This window comes from Danio rerio, chromosome 25 (genome assembly GCF_049306965.1).
Source record: "Danio rerio strain Tuebingen ecotype United States chromosome 25, GRCz12tu, whole genome shotgun sequence".
Taxonomy (NCBI): domain Eukaryota; kingdom Metazoa; phylum Chordata; class Actinopteri; order Cypriniformes; family Danionidae; genus Danio; species Danio rerio.
In genome coordinates this window covers 8,444,692-8,460,533 of record NC_133200.1, presented here as the reverse complement: position 1 = coordinate 8,460,533, position 15,842 = coordinate 8,444,692, and the positions used below count along the sequence as shown (strand labels likewise).

At 34.0% G+C, this 15,842-nt stretch overlaps 1 protein-coding gene across 46 annotated transcripts in view; it reads left to right on the top strand.

Moving 5' to 3' along the window:
* The first annotated feature begins 210 nt into the window (after nucleotides 1–210).
* Nucleotides 211–15,842, top strand: part of phf21ab (PHD finger protein 21Ab) — a 41,222-nt gene continuing 25,590 nt past the window's right edge. For 19 of the 46 annotated variants that reach the window (XM_068217492.2, XM_073942780.1, XM_073942770.1 and 16 more), the window contains exons 1-2: nucleotides 4,051–4,299; nucleotides 10,726–10,768. The gene's annotated coding sequence lies outside the window, so the exon portion shown is untranslated. Of the gene's footprint in view, nucleotides 445–4,050; nucleotides 4,419–4,474; nucleotides 4,787–5,026; nucleotides 5,115–10,725; nucleotides 10,769–15,842 lie in introns of those variants that run through there. The other 27 variants (XM_073942764.1, XM_073942787.1, XM_073942768.1 and 24 more) reach the window with 5 other exon arrangements.

Sequence of the window (15,842 nt, the reverse complement as noted above, 5' to 3'; positions counted from 1 at the left end):
TTGATCTTAAATCACATTATATCTAAAAAAAAAAAATCATATCCATGCTCTATTTACATCAGAATAATAATCCGTTAATTTGCCCTCTTCAGCTAATAATCAACAAATGATTTGTTTATTTCTCGCGAGATTTGCGTCCAATAGTTTTCAAACGCGTTTCGCAGCACATTGCATGACGAGTTTAAAAGCCCCAAACTGAGAGTTAAGTTCAGACGAAAACTCAAAATAAGCATTTGAAGGCAAATTCAGCCGCTCCCCCGTTTAACAGACACCTGCCTCAAAGCGCAATCCTTTTGATTCACGGCGTGTTGATTCAGCACAAATTCAGCACAAAAAAAGCCCTATTCTGAGCAGCCTCAAAAATATGTCATGGCGGCCCAGAAAAAACTGTTAACTCCTGACAATTTCATTGGTTAACGGAGCGGCCACCTCTTTCATAACATGGTAGGAGCATTTCGCTGGCGTAGATTATTCTATACATCTATTTTGTACTCTTTTAGCGGGTATAAAGCGGTGCACGTGCTCTGGTGTGATGGAGAACGTATATAAACACGTTTACGACAGCGGCATTTACTTTGACTTGATGTTAGGCTGAAGGGGGAGTGAAGTGCTGTCAGGCAGACATGGTGGTCTGGATGGGGGGATGCATTCACTTCATTTGCTGACGATTTATCCGGTGAAACAAGTAGCACTGGAACGTTTGGGTTGAATTGGGATGGTTACTTCTGTGGTTAGTGGTTGTAAGAAAACGATTGTACATTTATAGATTACTTTGATTTCAAATATGTTTTGAATTGACTAAAGAATGTTTAAAGAAGATCTGGAAGCGTCTGGGATTAAAACTTATATATTGTGGAGACCAACAGAATTAAAACAGACTCACTAAGTGACCCCAAAATATTTAATAACATGGGTATACATGATGAATAAGGATGTCTAAAATTATACTTTTTTAACATTTAGTTTAAAACTTATGTTATTAAAATTACTCAATTTGAAACGACTGTAAATGTTTCTAAGTATTTATTCATTTTGTTTTAAATTATTATTATTATTATTGTTCTTGTTGTTGTTGTTGAAAACTTCATCTTTAATGATTTGTTATGTCTTTCTTGTCACATGACAACAAAATGGCTTCCTGGATGCTGGTTGCCTTGACTTTGATTTGATTTGAAGTCATACTTTGAGTCAAAAATATTACAAAAAAGAACTGTAGTTATGTAATGAAATTTTATTTATTATAGTTTTAAGTAGAAAAGAATGGGGGGGGGGGGTATCAAAGACTATGTAACTCAGAAAGTTTAATTAAAAAAATCTAATTCTCTGTCTCTGTATATAATTTTAGAAACTCTTCTATTGTAGTCTGACATTTTTTTTTTGTTTTGTGTACTATTCACATAATTTAATTAATTATTTAATAAGAAAACTATTATATATGTTACTTGGAAAGTTCAGTATAAATCTAATCAAATGAAAACTTTATCTGTTTTGCCCCATCAAGGCCTATATTGCTGTCCTATATGCTTAAGCAGAAACTATTTTAGAGCATTATTATTCAAATAACCTACAGCAATACAATATTATTTTTTAAGCACTTTTCATTTAATAATATTAAAGCCTATCGCTTTTTAATTTCTGCATATTGTTTACATAATTGAACTAGTCTTATTTTGTTCAATGTTTATTATGTATATTTAATTAAACATCCTTTTTTGCTATTGTTTATGCTAATATAATAAATATACTACTAAAAAAACTTCTTATGCCTTCTGCAAGTGTACATCTATTGAGATTGAGTGACTAAAATGTTCATAAAACAGATTTGGAAGCGTCTGGAATTGATAATTATATATTATGTAGTGCATTACAATAGAAACAGACTCACAAAGTGACCCCAAAATATTTAATAACATCGGTATACATGATGAATAAGGATGTCTAAAATTATACTTTTTTAACATTTAGTTTAAAAAGTTACTCAATTTGACTTGAAGTAACAGTAAATGTTTATTTTGTATGTATTGATTTATTTTATTGTTATTATTTATTTTTTTTAATTGATCTTTAATTATTTGTTTTGCTTTTTTGTTATATGACAACAAAATGGCTTCCTAGATTTTAATAAAAATATTACAAAAAAATAAAAATGTAATTATATTATATTTATTTGTGTTTAAGTAGCAAAAGAATAAAAAAAAACACATAATATACAACGTAATATTACTCAAGAAGTTTAATACAAATGAAATCAAATTCTTTGTTTATAATTTTAGAAACACTTTTATTATTGCAGTCTGCCACTATTTTAGTTCTGTGTACTATTTACATAATTTAATTATTCATATTTAGTGAAGAAAATGTATTATATATGTTACTTGGGAGGTTCAGTTCAAATCAAATCAAATGAAATTCTTTTGTTTTATCTATTTTTCCCTTTTAAGACCTATTCCTGAATGTTAAGCAGAAAATATTTCAGTGCATTATTTTTATTCAATTAACTTACAGCAATGCAATATTATTTTGAAGTACTTTTCATTTAATAATATTATAGCATATCGCTTTTTAATTTCTGAATATTGTTTGCATAATTGAACTAGTCTTATTTTGTTCAATGTTTATTATGTATGTTTAATTAAACAGTTTTTGCCATTGTTTATGCTAATATAATAACTATACTACTAAAAAAACGTGTGTACATCCATTGAGTTTGAGTGACTAAAAATGTTCATAAATAAGATTTGGAAGCATCTGGGATTAATAATTATTAATTAATTATATTGTGGAGTTCATTAGAAAATAAACAGACTCACAAATTGACCTCAAAATATTTAATAACGTGGGTATACATGATGAATAAGGATGGCTAAAATTATATATATATTTAACATTTTAGTTTAAAACTTGTCATTTTATTAAAATTACTCCACTTGAACTGTGAATTATCATGTTACATCAATTTATTTGTTTTATTATTTATTTATTTATGTATGTATTGAAACTTGATCTTTACTGATTTGTTATGCTTTTCTTGTCATATGACAACAAAATGGCTTTCTGGATGTTGGTTGTCTTGACTTTGATTTGCTTTGAGTCAAAACTATTGTAAAAAGAACTGTACTTATGTAAAAATAAATTTTTACTCGTGTTTAAGAAGCAAAAGAATATAAAAAACATATCGTAATTTTACTCCTGAAGCTAAATCTAAATTAAATCAAATTCTCAGTCTCTGTATATAATATTAAAAACTCTTTTTATTTATTGTAGTCTGCCACTTTTTTAGTTCTGTGTACTGTTTACATGTTTTAATTAGTTATATTTAGTGGGGAAAAAACTGTTATATTTAATACTTGGGAAGTAAAACTTGGGAAATCAAACTAAATTCTTTTACTTATCTATTTTATTCCCATTAAGGCCTATTCCTGTCCTAAATGCTAAAGCAGAAACTATTTTAGAGCATTATTATTATTATGATTATATAACCTACAGCAATACGATATCATTTTTGAAGTACTTTTAACTTAATAATATTAAAGCCTATCACTTTTTAATTTCTGCATTTTGTTTACATAATTGAACTAGTTGTTTTTTGCCCAATGTTGTTTATTGTGTATTTTTAATTAAACACATTTTTTATTGCTGTTGTTTATGCTAATATGCATAAATAATAACTATGCCACTAAAAAAACTTCTTATGGCCTCTGCAAGTGTGCATCCATGAGTTTGAGTGAGTTAGACTGCCACTTCTCTTCTCCAGATGAGTTTCGCCGAGTTTACATCCGGGTTTTTCCCTAGGCAATGGGAGTCGCACTACCGCTGTTCCTTAGGCAAAGTGAAATAAATTCGCCGCACCGTCACAAAAAGTAGTCCTCTTGCCAAACACGTTTTGAGGAAACTTCACGTCCACTTTTACGCCAAGCACGCGTACTTTTACTGCAATCGCGGTGTTTCCGAAGCGTTTGGGTGGATGTTTGTAGTATTTGTGCTTTTCGACGGCTACTTTTCCTGCCCCCTTCGTCTCCCTCTTCCTGCGCGGATGGATCCTCGCGTGCTGCGGCTGTGGTGAATGAGATTGAAGAAGAGTTCTTGTTTTGTATCTCAGTTTCTCTCTTTTTTACACACACAAATTAAAATTAAACAAACAAAAAAATAAGGCCGCTAACCTGGCTAGAATCGGCCCCGAGCGCGACTACAGCTATGTGAGGGATCGTTCGGACCGAGATCTCGGAGTGTTTGTAAATATTTATTTAAATAATTTGTGGGGAGAGAGAGAGGCACTACTGCTCAAGTGAGTAGAGGAGGGTAAGTGCACCTTGGGATCTTTTTTTTTATTATTGCAACTTTTATGCGCCTCGTTTTTGGACTTTAATCGTTCCCAGACTCTTCTTCGCTTTTCCAAATCCAAACCCCGTCGCGATCGGGTAGGTAGAGAAGTCAGGATCCCGATCATTTTGAAGCAGAATTTCCGCTTATTTCTAGGAGTTGAGTGGTGTATTTCTAAGTGCAGCGCGTGAATCGAAGGTTCCGCGCGTTTTGTTATTTTGTAACATTATAAACTTCGCTGGATACATTGTTGCCGCAACGCTTGTTTCCAGATCAGTGGAAACCATGTATCCGATGGCAGCGGGGGGATAAAAGGGGGAAGAATGAAGATCTTTTGCTCATGCATGGCTTGAATTAGTGGTTGCGGCTCAGTCGAGTCCATCTAACTGTAATTTGTGCTGTTGGCCTGTTAGCTTTAGCAGAGTTAGCCGTAGCACAATATGAAAGCTCCTTATTCCAGCAGCAGGTTTGTGAAAAAGATTCACTCCTATTTTGCTAGTTTTCAACGCTTTTAGTAGCTGCACTGCTGGTGGGTGCCTGCTAAAGTGATGCTTTTAAAACCGCTGCGATTTTGGGGGTTGTTTGGAAAGTGATTTTTTTTTCTTTTATGTTGCTTGCTTGCTTTTTTTTTCTTCTTCTTCTTTTCTGGTTGGTGGAGGCTGAGTTTAGTGGAGCTGCTGGTGTGTTTTAGCTTGCACCAACTACAGGGAGATTCTTTTGGAGAGAGAAAAAGAAAGTCGCTTCGGCCCTCGTGCATTTCTACACTCCTTTATGAATATTTGTGAAAGTATGCGGTGGGTAAACAGTTTGGGCATCACCTTCCGTGTTTTTTTCAGGTTTATAATAGTGGCCTAATCAAAGTGCTGCTCAACTTTTCTTGTCATTTGCACATCTCTAATCACACATGTAAAGCTAAAGCTTGGTTTAATGTACAGTAATGGTCAAAATGCACTTTATATGTCTATATATGCAGGTAATACATTAAAAAAATTAAAATGAGAGTACTGTAAGTTATTTAATTAAGCATATCTAAAGTATTGAGGGAATATTTTGTCATTTTAGTGTATTTGTTTGTGAAAATCGCTTTTTCAGTACGTTTAGTCGTTAGTGTCGTAACGTGTTTACCTTTTTGTTTGCTAATGTTGTTGATTAGCTTCTGGTTTTTGCCTGTTTTGGCTTTTATTTAGCACTGGTTGTTCATATGTTTTGTAAAACTTCACAGTATGTTTACACCCTTTCTCTTTAGGTTTTGTTTTCATTATTCGGCTAGTTTCACTTTTAATGTTTATACTTTGGGAGTTCTATTGCTTCATATCACGTTAATAGACATAATGTCTTAAACACTCACAAACTACATCGAAATATTAGCAGTAGTTTGTGTTGTTGTTGTTGGTATTTCTGTCTATCAAGTAATTATGCAAAACAAAAAAACGTTGCTGGCTTATGTAACATGACACTGGAAGTATTTTAGTCCTATAGCTAGTGTCCTGTCAGGTGTAGTTTGGGATATTTTCTTACCTCTTACAGACCTGCATGCTATTTATAAAGGACAATCATGCACATTAGCTTTATTACATCTATTTTAAGCCATTTGTTACTTGCTAAAGTAAAGTTCATTTATTCTCTGGGGTCAAATGAAATGGTTGTTAATATATTTGAATATTATCCAGTATCGTATGTTGTTGATCTTCATTTATAAGAAGTAATCTTTTAGTTGTTGTTGTATTTTTTTCCTAAAGCTTAATATTTTATTGCGCAATTTAGAAATTATTTCAGTTGTGTACTTGTAATGATTGTGTTTTGCTAATTGAAATATAAAGCAGACTATCTGGCAAACCACTACAACATTTATTGGGGTAAAGTTTTATATTCACACATTCAGGTTTTCTCCTTAATAATACAATTTCAGAAAAGTATTGTTTGCTAATTCTAAATAGAGAAATCATATTAGCAGCCAATGACTATCAAGGTAAAACACTGTTTACAGTCAATTAAAAAGTGCTATTGTTGTTTTAAAGTCGTACTTGCATGTGATTTCAGACTGAATATTCAAAGTACCATGGTAAACAACATAGGGAGTGTGTCACTGAATGAATGTATGAATATAAAACTAACTTTACCTCTATACTACATTTTCCCATTTAGATTTTGGAGTATAGATCTGACCTAGACTAGTTGTAAGAGTTTCACGGAGAACATTTCAACAGGTCACTGAAAACTTTTACAGAGACTAGCAGTCCTCTTTTATTGCACATATAGCTTTTCTATTGCACTTAAATGTGAATATGAATCTTATATTATACTGATGCTAATGTTGCCTGCTTATTTGATTTTAATATGCAGGGTTTTTAAACACCTTTTTAAGATGTTAGCTAGTGCTTTCTTAAAAGCCAGTCAGCATCATGATTCAACATAAATCTTTTTTATGGCATCCATGACTAAATACCTAATGGGATCATTTTTTTTACTATCTACTTCAAGGAAATTCACCTCTAGCCAATGCTTTATGAGGTGGATGATGATATTTTTATAATTTACTTGTAATCAGTATGGGTATTATTGCAAATGTAGTTATTTTGTTAGGACAAATGTTTGCATGCTTACAGATTTTTAATTTTTATATAGACTTTGAAGGATTTGGATTGTTTTTCTCTCTCCATTTTTATTTTTTGGTGATTTTATAAAGTGTTTAGCAGTATTTACTTGCCAATATTAATTTTCAAGAATACCTTTCCGGCGGAAACGTAATCACTGCTGTGTCTGCTTTTTCATCTACGTAGTATGCAACAAAACTAGGGCTGCGATACTGGTGAAATATGTGAGCTGTTAAGTGTTGTGGCAGTGATATTTATTGCAATTTAACATTTTAAGTTAATTAAGTTACATTTTTTAAATCAGTTTAATGCAAATCATTAAGTTTAAATTAAAGTCTTAAACTTTTTTTTTTTTTACAAAATTAATAATAAAATAATAAATAAATAAAAAGTTTTTTTTTTTTTGGTCTTGATTTGTGGCCAAGTGCATTCAGAGTTTTAAATTCATTCCTCGGCCCAGCCCTAAGCAAAAAGTAATTTATAGGGTAACTACTGTACTTTTAAATGTATTTACTTGCATATCTAATTATAAAATAATCTTGTAAAGATTTTAGTAAGCATAGTTAGTGCCTTATTAATATCCAAACTTGTTCTTGTTAACATTAGTTAATGCACAGTGAGTTAACGTGAACTAACAATAAATAACTTTAACAAAGATGAAGAAATGGCCTGATAAATGTATTGTTTGTTCATGTCAGTATGTTAACTAATCTACCATCATTCTAAAGTTTAAACAATTATTGCACTTTTCTGTGATATGAATATTGCTATTTTTCAATTTATTGTGCAACCCTGTAAGAAAACGGTGTCAAAGATAGTAATAATAGTACAAAATAGTATGTCGGGATTCACTGTAATCATAAAAGAGTTGACAGTAACGACCAATATGACCTACTAGTAGAATCTGAAGTCTTAACTGCCCCATGAGGACATGTGAGAGGATTTATAAATGACTGAAGTGATGCTGTAGGACACACGATTGTAACAACACAGAATGTATTATTTCTGAATCCAGTTCATACTAGAAAGAGCATGCTTAATTAGTTCTTTGGAACTAGGCATGGGCTGGTTGAAGTTTCTGACGATAACTTTAGATAAAATACCACGATATCACAGTATTGTGATTACTGCTCTATAACAAGTGTATTTTAAATGTCTGGTTAAAACAAACAAGAATAAACTTTTTTTCCCCAACATTGAACACAATTTATTTTAAGAAACATTACAAATATTTTGGGACGGTAAACATGTCAGGTTTAATAATTAAAATGAATCATTGACTTGTGCTCTTTTTATTATTTTCCAAAACACAGATTTACTTATACCTTGTAGGCATGGGCCGGTATAAGATTCTGACGGTATGATAACCTTGGATAAAAATATCACACTTTATGGTATTGTGTTTACTGCTCTTAAATATGTTCTTTTTTAAATGTTTGGGTAAAAAACTAAAACTTTTTTTTCACTTTGAAGACAATATACTTTATTTTGAGAAAATTAAAACATTTTGGGACAGTGTCAGGCTAAATAATCCAAATAAATCATTGACTTCTGCTGTCTTCTTTGGTATCAAAACCACAGATTTCTTTACTATTTAAAATGGCATCTTTGGATCTTTTCTGCTGAAGATATTGTTGTCATAAAAAAAAAGAAAGGTCATTTAAAAAAAATTTACATATACCTTAGGTTTGGTACAATTTTGCTTGATTTAAAACCTTGACTATTCCAGACCGTGGTATACCTTAAAAGTGGTTATCGTCCCATGCCTAATACCTTGGGGACGTGTATAACAGAACATTTTAGCGGTATTAAAACCTTGTCCTTCAAACAACGGTAAACCTTGAAAACGGTTATCGTCCCATGCCTATTGGGAACTAATTCCTTATTTAAAATAATCTTCACAATGGTAGACTTAAGTAGGTCTTAAAAACTTGTAGATATTGTCTTTTATTTTATTTATTGTTGTTTTTTCATTGTTATAGACACACTTATTATAGTGTTATTTATAAAATGTTTTTAAATTTGTATCTGATTTAATCTTGGAAAGCTCAAAATGCATATTTATTTGCTTCTAAGTTTTATTGTATTTATTTTTAATATAGCTTTTGAAAGCCATGATAATAGGCCTTGTTGCTGGCATTTAATAAAAATATATGATATAATATTTAAAATACAGGCCTTTAGCCAGCCTGGTGAAATAGTTGGTTCTTTTTTTCTCTCAAAAAGTGGACCTTTTTGCAATTATTCGCCTTATTTTCTATTGAATTATAACATTTTAATGCTGTATTTTAGTGGCAATTTAAGCACTATTCTGAATTAGCTTGTCAGATGGTCATCATAACCACACTTTTTGACTATTTTAGCCAAAATAGCATTTAAATCGATTTTAATAAGGGCCACTTTTGGTGCTTCACACCTTTTTATTGGTCATTTTTGTTTCAAGAATAAGGTCTAAGATTTACAATAAAAGTTTTTTGCAAAAGGTTTTCTCCATTTATAAACAATACAGTAGCGAAAGATGACTTATTTTACGTCAGATTGTGTGTTTTCTTGCAAAGTTGGATGTTGGACTCATGAAAAATATTTGTCAGTATTGGCCAAAACTGATTAGCTGAAGTCACACCAAAGCAACAGCCAACAGAGGATTCCGATTGGCCTTAAAACCTTTTTTCGATGGGTTATTTTTACTAGTTATAAGGGCATAGCAGTCAAAATAAGAAAAATAAGCTCATGTACGGGACAAATTCTAGACCTTTGTCAGTAAGGCTGGGTCTTCTGAATCACTTGAATACCTCTGGCTATGTGCCTGTAATACTTTACTGAGAGTATCTGATTTCAGACAGATATGTGATTTATCCTATATTTTCTATTTAAAAGCTCACAATTTGACAACAAAAAGTCCAGTATTGTGTATAGCAGCATATTACTGCTAATTGTACTGCAAAACACCTTTTAAATGTGAGATATTTACCTACTTGCATCTAGAGAAAACTAAAGTTTCATGCTGGAATTTACAGTATGTTTTGCATCTGTGAACCATAAAGCCTCGATTGCTTTGATTTGATTGGCCATCTCAGTCATTTGGATAACGTTAGACCAATGAGCAGGACCAAAACATTTAAGCTTCTAAAACTTTCTATAAACAAACACAGAAGCATCATTATCAAATATTCATATCCTTTCTAATTAGTAGTTATGGCCCTAAATCATTTCGACTTACTATATTCTAAATGTAAATGGAGAGCTCTTACAATAATTACTTTTAATAATCATTCCCAATTGCTGAACGACAACGTTGATGCAGTTCTCTTCTTAAAGATCAACTGATGGTACTATTTAGGTGTGTGTTGTTGTTGTTGTTTTTATCGGCTTTATTTCTTCAAACACTCACACAGTGACTCATAAACTCATCGATTTGAGAGGCTGTCGTTTCCTGTATATTGTAGGCTGAAGGTCCCGAGATTTCCGAGTGGCGTTTGGTCATGACAGATGTCATCGCTGGCGAATATCGGCTCCGCTTAATATCTCAGAACTCCATTTGGCAGGACTGCACAAAGGACAAATCCGACGCTCGAGTTTTGAAGAAAGATATTTTTAGGTCGGCGAAGATGCCGGGAGACGCACAGGGATGCAAGACTTTTTGTCGTGGGGTTCATAGACGGGATGAGCAATTAGAAGGCGGCTGAATGCTGCGCTTGCAATGTTGTCCCTCTTTTTTTTTTTTTTCACAGACTGTACAGGAGAGGGAATTGGAGTGTCTCTCCCCCATCTAATAGGCTGTGTGTGTATGTGTGTGTTTCATCTTGTGCAGGGAGTTGGAGAGAGCGCGTGAACACCAGTCTCAGTGCCAGCTGGTAAGTCCTCTAATAGCCTCTGTTATAATTGTCCTCTTGGCACAGGGCCGCACACCAAAATCAATGAGAGTGAATGAATGTCTGTAACACTGCCTCCGTTTCGCCCACTGTTACGTGGCGAGGTTGTTCGTCCGAATCATCCGACGGACGGGCGAACGGTCCTGCCCATCTTCTCCACTGTCACAAGTTTTTATCCTCAGGTTCTCCTCTACTAGAAAATTGCTTTTTGACAAGAACCTATATTGAGTTTTTCCCCTTGTCTAATCCCTGTTTGACTAAAACACTTTTTGAACTTAAACAAAAGGTGTTGCTTTGGGAATGCGAACTGTATAGAGTGTGTGTGTTTACTACCGCCTGATATTTAATAATTTGGTTACACTTTAGTTTAAGTCACAGTTCACGGTATAAATAAACAATTAGCAAACACTACTAGCTTAGTTAACTACTATTTAGCTGTTTGGTAATAGTTTATAATGTCATAGTCGGGTTTAGGTTTTGGGTGGGATAAGAGATGCTGGATAAAAATCATACTTTATAACTACTCATGAACATTTAGTATATTAATAATAGGCAGGTAACAAACCAGTAGTTAATAGTAGGAATTGTGACTTTAACAGGGTTCCTGCGTGGCCTTAAAAAGTCTAAAATTTAAAAATCGAAATTTAAGGTCTTAAAAAGTCTTAGGCCCTGTTTACACTGTCAGGTCTTGATGCCCAATTCCGATTTGTTGCCTATTTCTGATTTGTTTGCCTGTCTGTTTACACGTTGTTTTAATTGTGACCCATATCCTATTCATGCGTTTACACTTGCCATACAATTTACAATGTCGCGCATGTATAAAGACGGGTTCTAGCATTTGTGCGGCACTAGCCACGATGGAAGAAATTGTCTTGTTTTTAGCTCTGCGAAATATGCGGAGTGTAGTATAAGCAGAATGGTTTAGTCCAGATTTACCCCCCCACAGTTTTTTGTAATGGTATGGCCCTGATTTGTGTGTAGTTGAAGATGTAGCCTTTGCCTGTGTCCGCACTGATGTTAGGCAGAATAAAGTTGTTCTATGTGTAGACCGCAGTATGTGTATTAATAGCGACAAAAAGCAAAAGTTACAACACAAAGTTCGCACAACTTTAAAATGATTTTGAGGCGGAGGTGGGAAAGGGCCGTCATCGAAGCTTGTGCTTATGATTTATATGCTTTATGATCTCCTCCACCATTCAGAGGAATTTGTGGGTACGAGAGAGATCTCAGGTCTGGTGGTAGCAAATTCTGGCGACTGACCACTTTTCTCCTCTGTTTCCTCTGATGTTGTTTACCGAGTTGGCTTCTCCACACATGCTCTTCTTTCTGTCATTAAACCGCGGGGAAGCACCACATTGACATAATTTTAGTGATGTGAAGAACGGAATGCCTCGATAAATCCAATCTGCCTGTTTACATGACAGTCGCATTGTCACACATCCGATCTATATCAGATTTTTTCCACGTTTGAAGGAGGTCTGAAACTGATCTCTGAATATCTGAATGCGTTTTTATTTTTGCGTTTACAAGGTCATAGAACAGATCCGATCTGTGTCACATATGAGCAAAAAATCGGAATTGGGTCACATTTAACTGGCAGTGTAAACGGTTTGCTCTTCTAGATCTCAAATATTTTTGCACAAGTCGTATCTAATACTCTTTTAAATTCTTTTTTGTTGTTGTTGCTAGGTTTTTGTGGTGTTGTAGTTCTTTATTTCACTAGTCCAATTGTAATTTGTGGTATTACAACTACAAAATGATCAACTTGCAATAGCCAATCAGCTTTCTGTTATTAAACACGCGGCAAATGTGACGCCATCGCTGTGTTTGCGGAAGTTTGCTTTTGAGTGCGCGCGACATGAAGATTTCGGCTGGCAGAGTATGCCGTTATTTCACTGACAAATGTCGTAAGCGTAGTTTTATAAGTTGGGAGCGCATTCAAATCTCTTTGCTCACACGCTGGTTTCCTCTGTTCGTGGACAAAACTGCTCGCGAGCTCTCGAAACACTGGCTACTCGCGTGCAAATGATCTGCTCTCGGTCCGTCGGACGATGCAGACTCACAATTTGTGTGTATTGTTTTTCTTCCTCTCGTACTTTCGCTTTCCAGAGATGCTTCAGTTAAAATGAAATGCAGTGTAGTTTTACTACAGTAAAGTGTGTTGAATTGTAGAATAATATACCCTATATTGTAAAAATAACTACAGCACTGGGTAATTTGTTTATAATACACTTGTGTTACCATAGCAACTATAGTATTACCACAACAATTTAATTGAAGAACTTTACTGTTCTTTACAAAACACTGTACAGCAGAGACTAGTTCACTTTTAGTTGCCATGATACAATGGGATTGATAGTGACATTTATTTGAAGAGTGAATAGTACCGTAGGCTATAATACCTTATCAAGTTCCCTATTTTCTTTCACAGTTACATTTCTGCTTGCATTAGTTAGATTTAAATGATTTTATTTTATTATTATGGTGCACCTTATGGATGTTTAATAAATGTTTTAAAATAAAACTATTTTTAGTGTCTTTAAGTGTTTGAAACTGGAAATATCTTCTCATATAACACACAGCCAAAAATGTTACGGTTTATCAGTTACAAAATGTAATATGCAAGTCTATTTTAGTATTTTGGTTATTGTTAATAAATAGCGTACTAATATAAATCATATCAAAAAGCATGAAAGGAAGAGGGAATAGTGTACTGAGAGCGCGCAAGAAAATTTGTGCGTGAGCAGTGCACATTTCAGAGTGAGAAAAGTGCAGCGTATTATATTTGAGAGCTCGCACGCAGTTTTGTCCACAATCAGAGGAAATCGGTGCACAAGCAAAGAGATTCGCTCGCTCGTATTACATGAATGCACTCTTGTAAAATAAGTACAATCTGATTAAAAGTCGTCATTGTTTTTAAAAATATTCTGTTGTATTTAAATAATTTTAGCATAGTACCTATAATAAATCTGGCCTTCTTTGATTGTAATCCATTAACATTTTTGCTAATGAGATTTTAAGATAAAATGTTGCTAATTGTACTTTCACAATCCTTTAGCAAATAACATTTCATTGGAACATTTTACTCTGAACATGTATATACAATAAAGCAATACACTAAGTTTTCTTATTTTACCTGTTGAGTAACCTTTGTTTTTATTATTTGCACTGTAAAAAATATCTTTTTATTTACAGTTTCCGTATTTTGTGATTTCCAAGTATTTTCTATTTATTTACAGTTTTCAATTGCCCTATGGTTATCTGCTCTGTTGATTTTGATGTTAAAAATTTATCTACAGTTTAACAAATGGACTTTTATTGGCATTTTAATAGTGTGAATTAATGTATAAGTAATAATGTACCTAGAAATAAGTCTGTAAAATAACAGAAAATGTACTGGCAGTTTATTACAAGGTTTTGTGCCTTAATATTATACAACACCAACACAGACAATAGATCACTTTTAACTGCAGTGCATCCGGGAAAGTATTCATAGCGTTTCAATTTTTAAAATTTTTTTATGTTATAGCCTTTTTCCAAAATTGATTAAATTCATGTATTTCCTCAAAATTCTACACACAATACCGCATAATAACAATTTGAAAAATGATTTTTTGAAATTGTTGCAAATTTATTAAAAATAAAAGATCAGAAAAATCACATGTACATCAGTATTCACAGCCTTTGCTGTGAAGCTCTAAATTGAGCTTCCACCGATCATTCTTGAGATGTTTCAGCAGCTTAATTGGAGTTCACCTGTGGTAAATTCTGTTGATTGGACATGATCTGAAAAGGCTGCACCTGTCTATATAAGGTCCCAGGGTTGACAGTGCATGGCAAAGCACAAACCAATCATGAAGACAAAGGAAATGTCTGTAGATCTCCGAGACAGGATTATCTCAAGGCTGGGGAAGGTTGCAGAATAATTTCTGCTGCCCTGAAAGTTCCAATGAGCAAAGTGGCCTCCATCATCCGTAAGTTGAAGATGTTTGGAACCACCAGGACTCTTCCTAGAGCTGGCCGGCCATCTAAGCTGAGTGATCAGGGGAGAAGGGCCTTCGTCAGGGAGGTGATCAATAACTCTATGGTCACTCTGTCTGAGCTCCAGCGTTCTTCTGTGGAGAGAGTAGAACCTTACAGAAGGACAACCATCTGTGCAGCAATCCACTAATCAGGTCTGAATGGTAGAGTGGCTGGACGGAGGCCACTCCCTGCCTGAAATTTGCCAAAAGGCGTCTGATGGACTCTCAGACCATAAGAAACCTATTTCTCTGGTCTGGAGAGAGGACAATTGAACTGTTTAGAGTGAATGCCAGGCGTTTATGTTTGGAGAAAACCAGGCACGAATCATAACCAGGCTAATACCAGTGAAGCATGGTGGTGGCAGCATCATGCTGTGGAAATGTTTTTCAGCAGCAGGAACTGGAAGACTAGTCAGGATAGAGGGAAAGATGAATGCAGCAATGTACAGAGACATAGTGAATGAAAACCTGCTTCAGAGTGCTCTTGACCTCAGACTGGGGCGATGGTTCATCTTCCAGCAGGACAATGACCCAAAGCACACCGCCAAAATATCAACTGAGTGGCTTCACAACAACTCGTTGAATGTACTTGAGTGGCCCAGCCAGAGCCCAGACCTAAATTCTATTGAACATCTCAGGAGAGATTTCAAAATGGCTGTACAGCGTCGCTTCCCATCAAACCTAATTTAGCTTGAGAGGTGCTGCAAAGAGGAATGGACAAAAATTTCTAAAGACAGGTGTGCCAAGCTTGTGGCATCATATTCAATATATTGCTGCCAAAGGTGCATCAACAAAGTATTGAGCAAAGGCTGTAAATTCTGATATACATGTGATTCAGCTTTTTTATTATTAATAAATTTGGGACAATTTCAAAAAATCTTTTTCCACATTTTCATTATGGGGTTTTGTGTGTAGAATTTTGAGCAAATAATTGAATTTAATCCATTTTAGAATAAGGCTGTAACATAAAAAATGTTGAAAATGTGAAGAGCTATGAATAATTTCCAGCACTGTATAAATATTTTAATAAATGT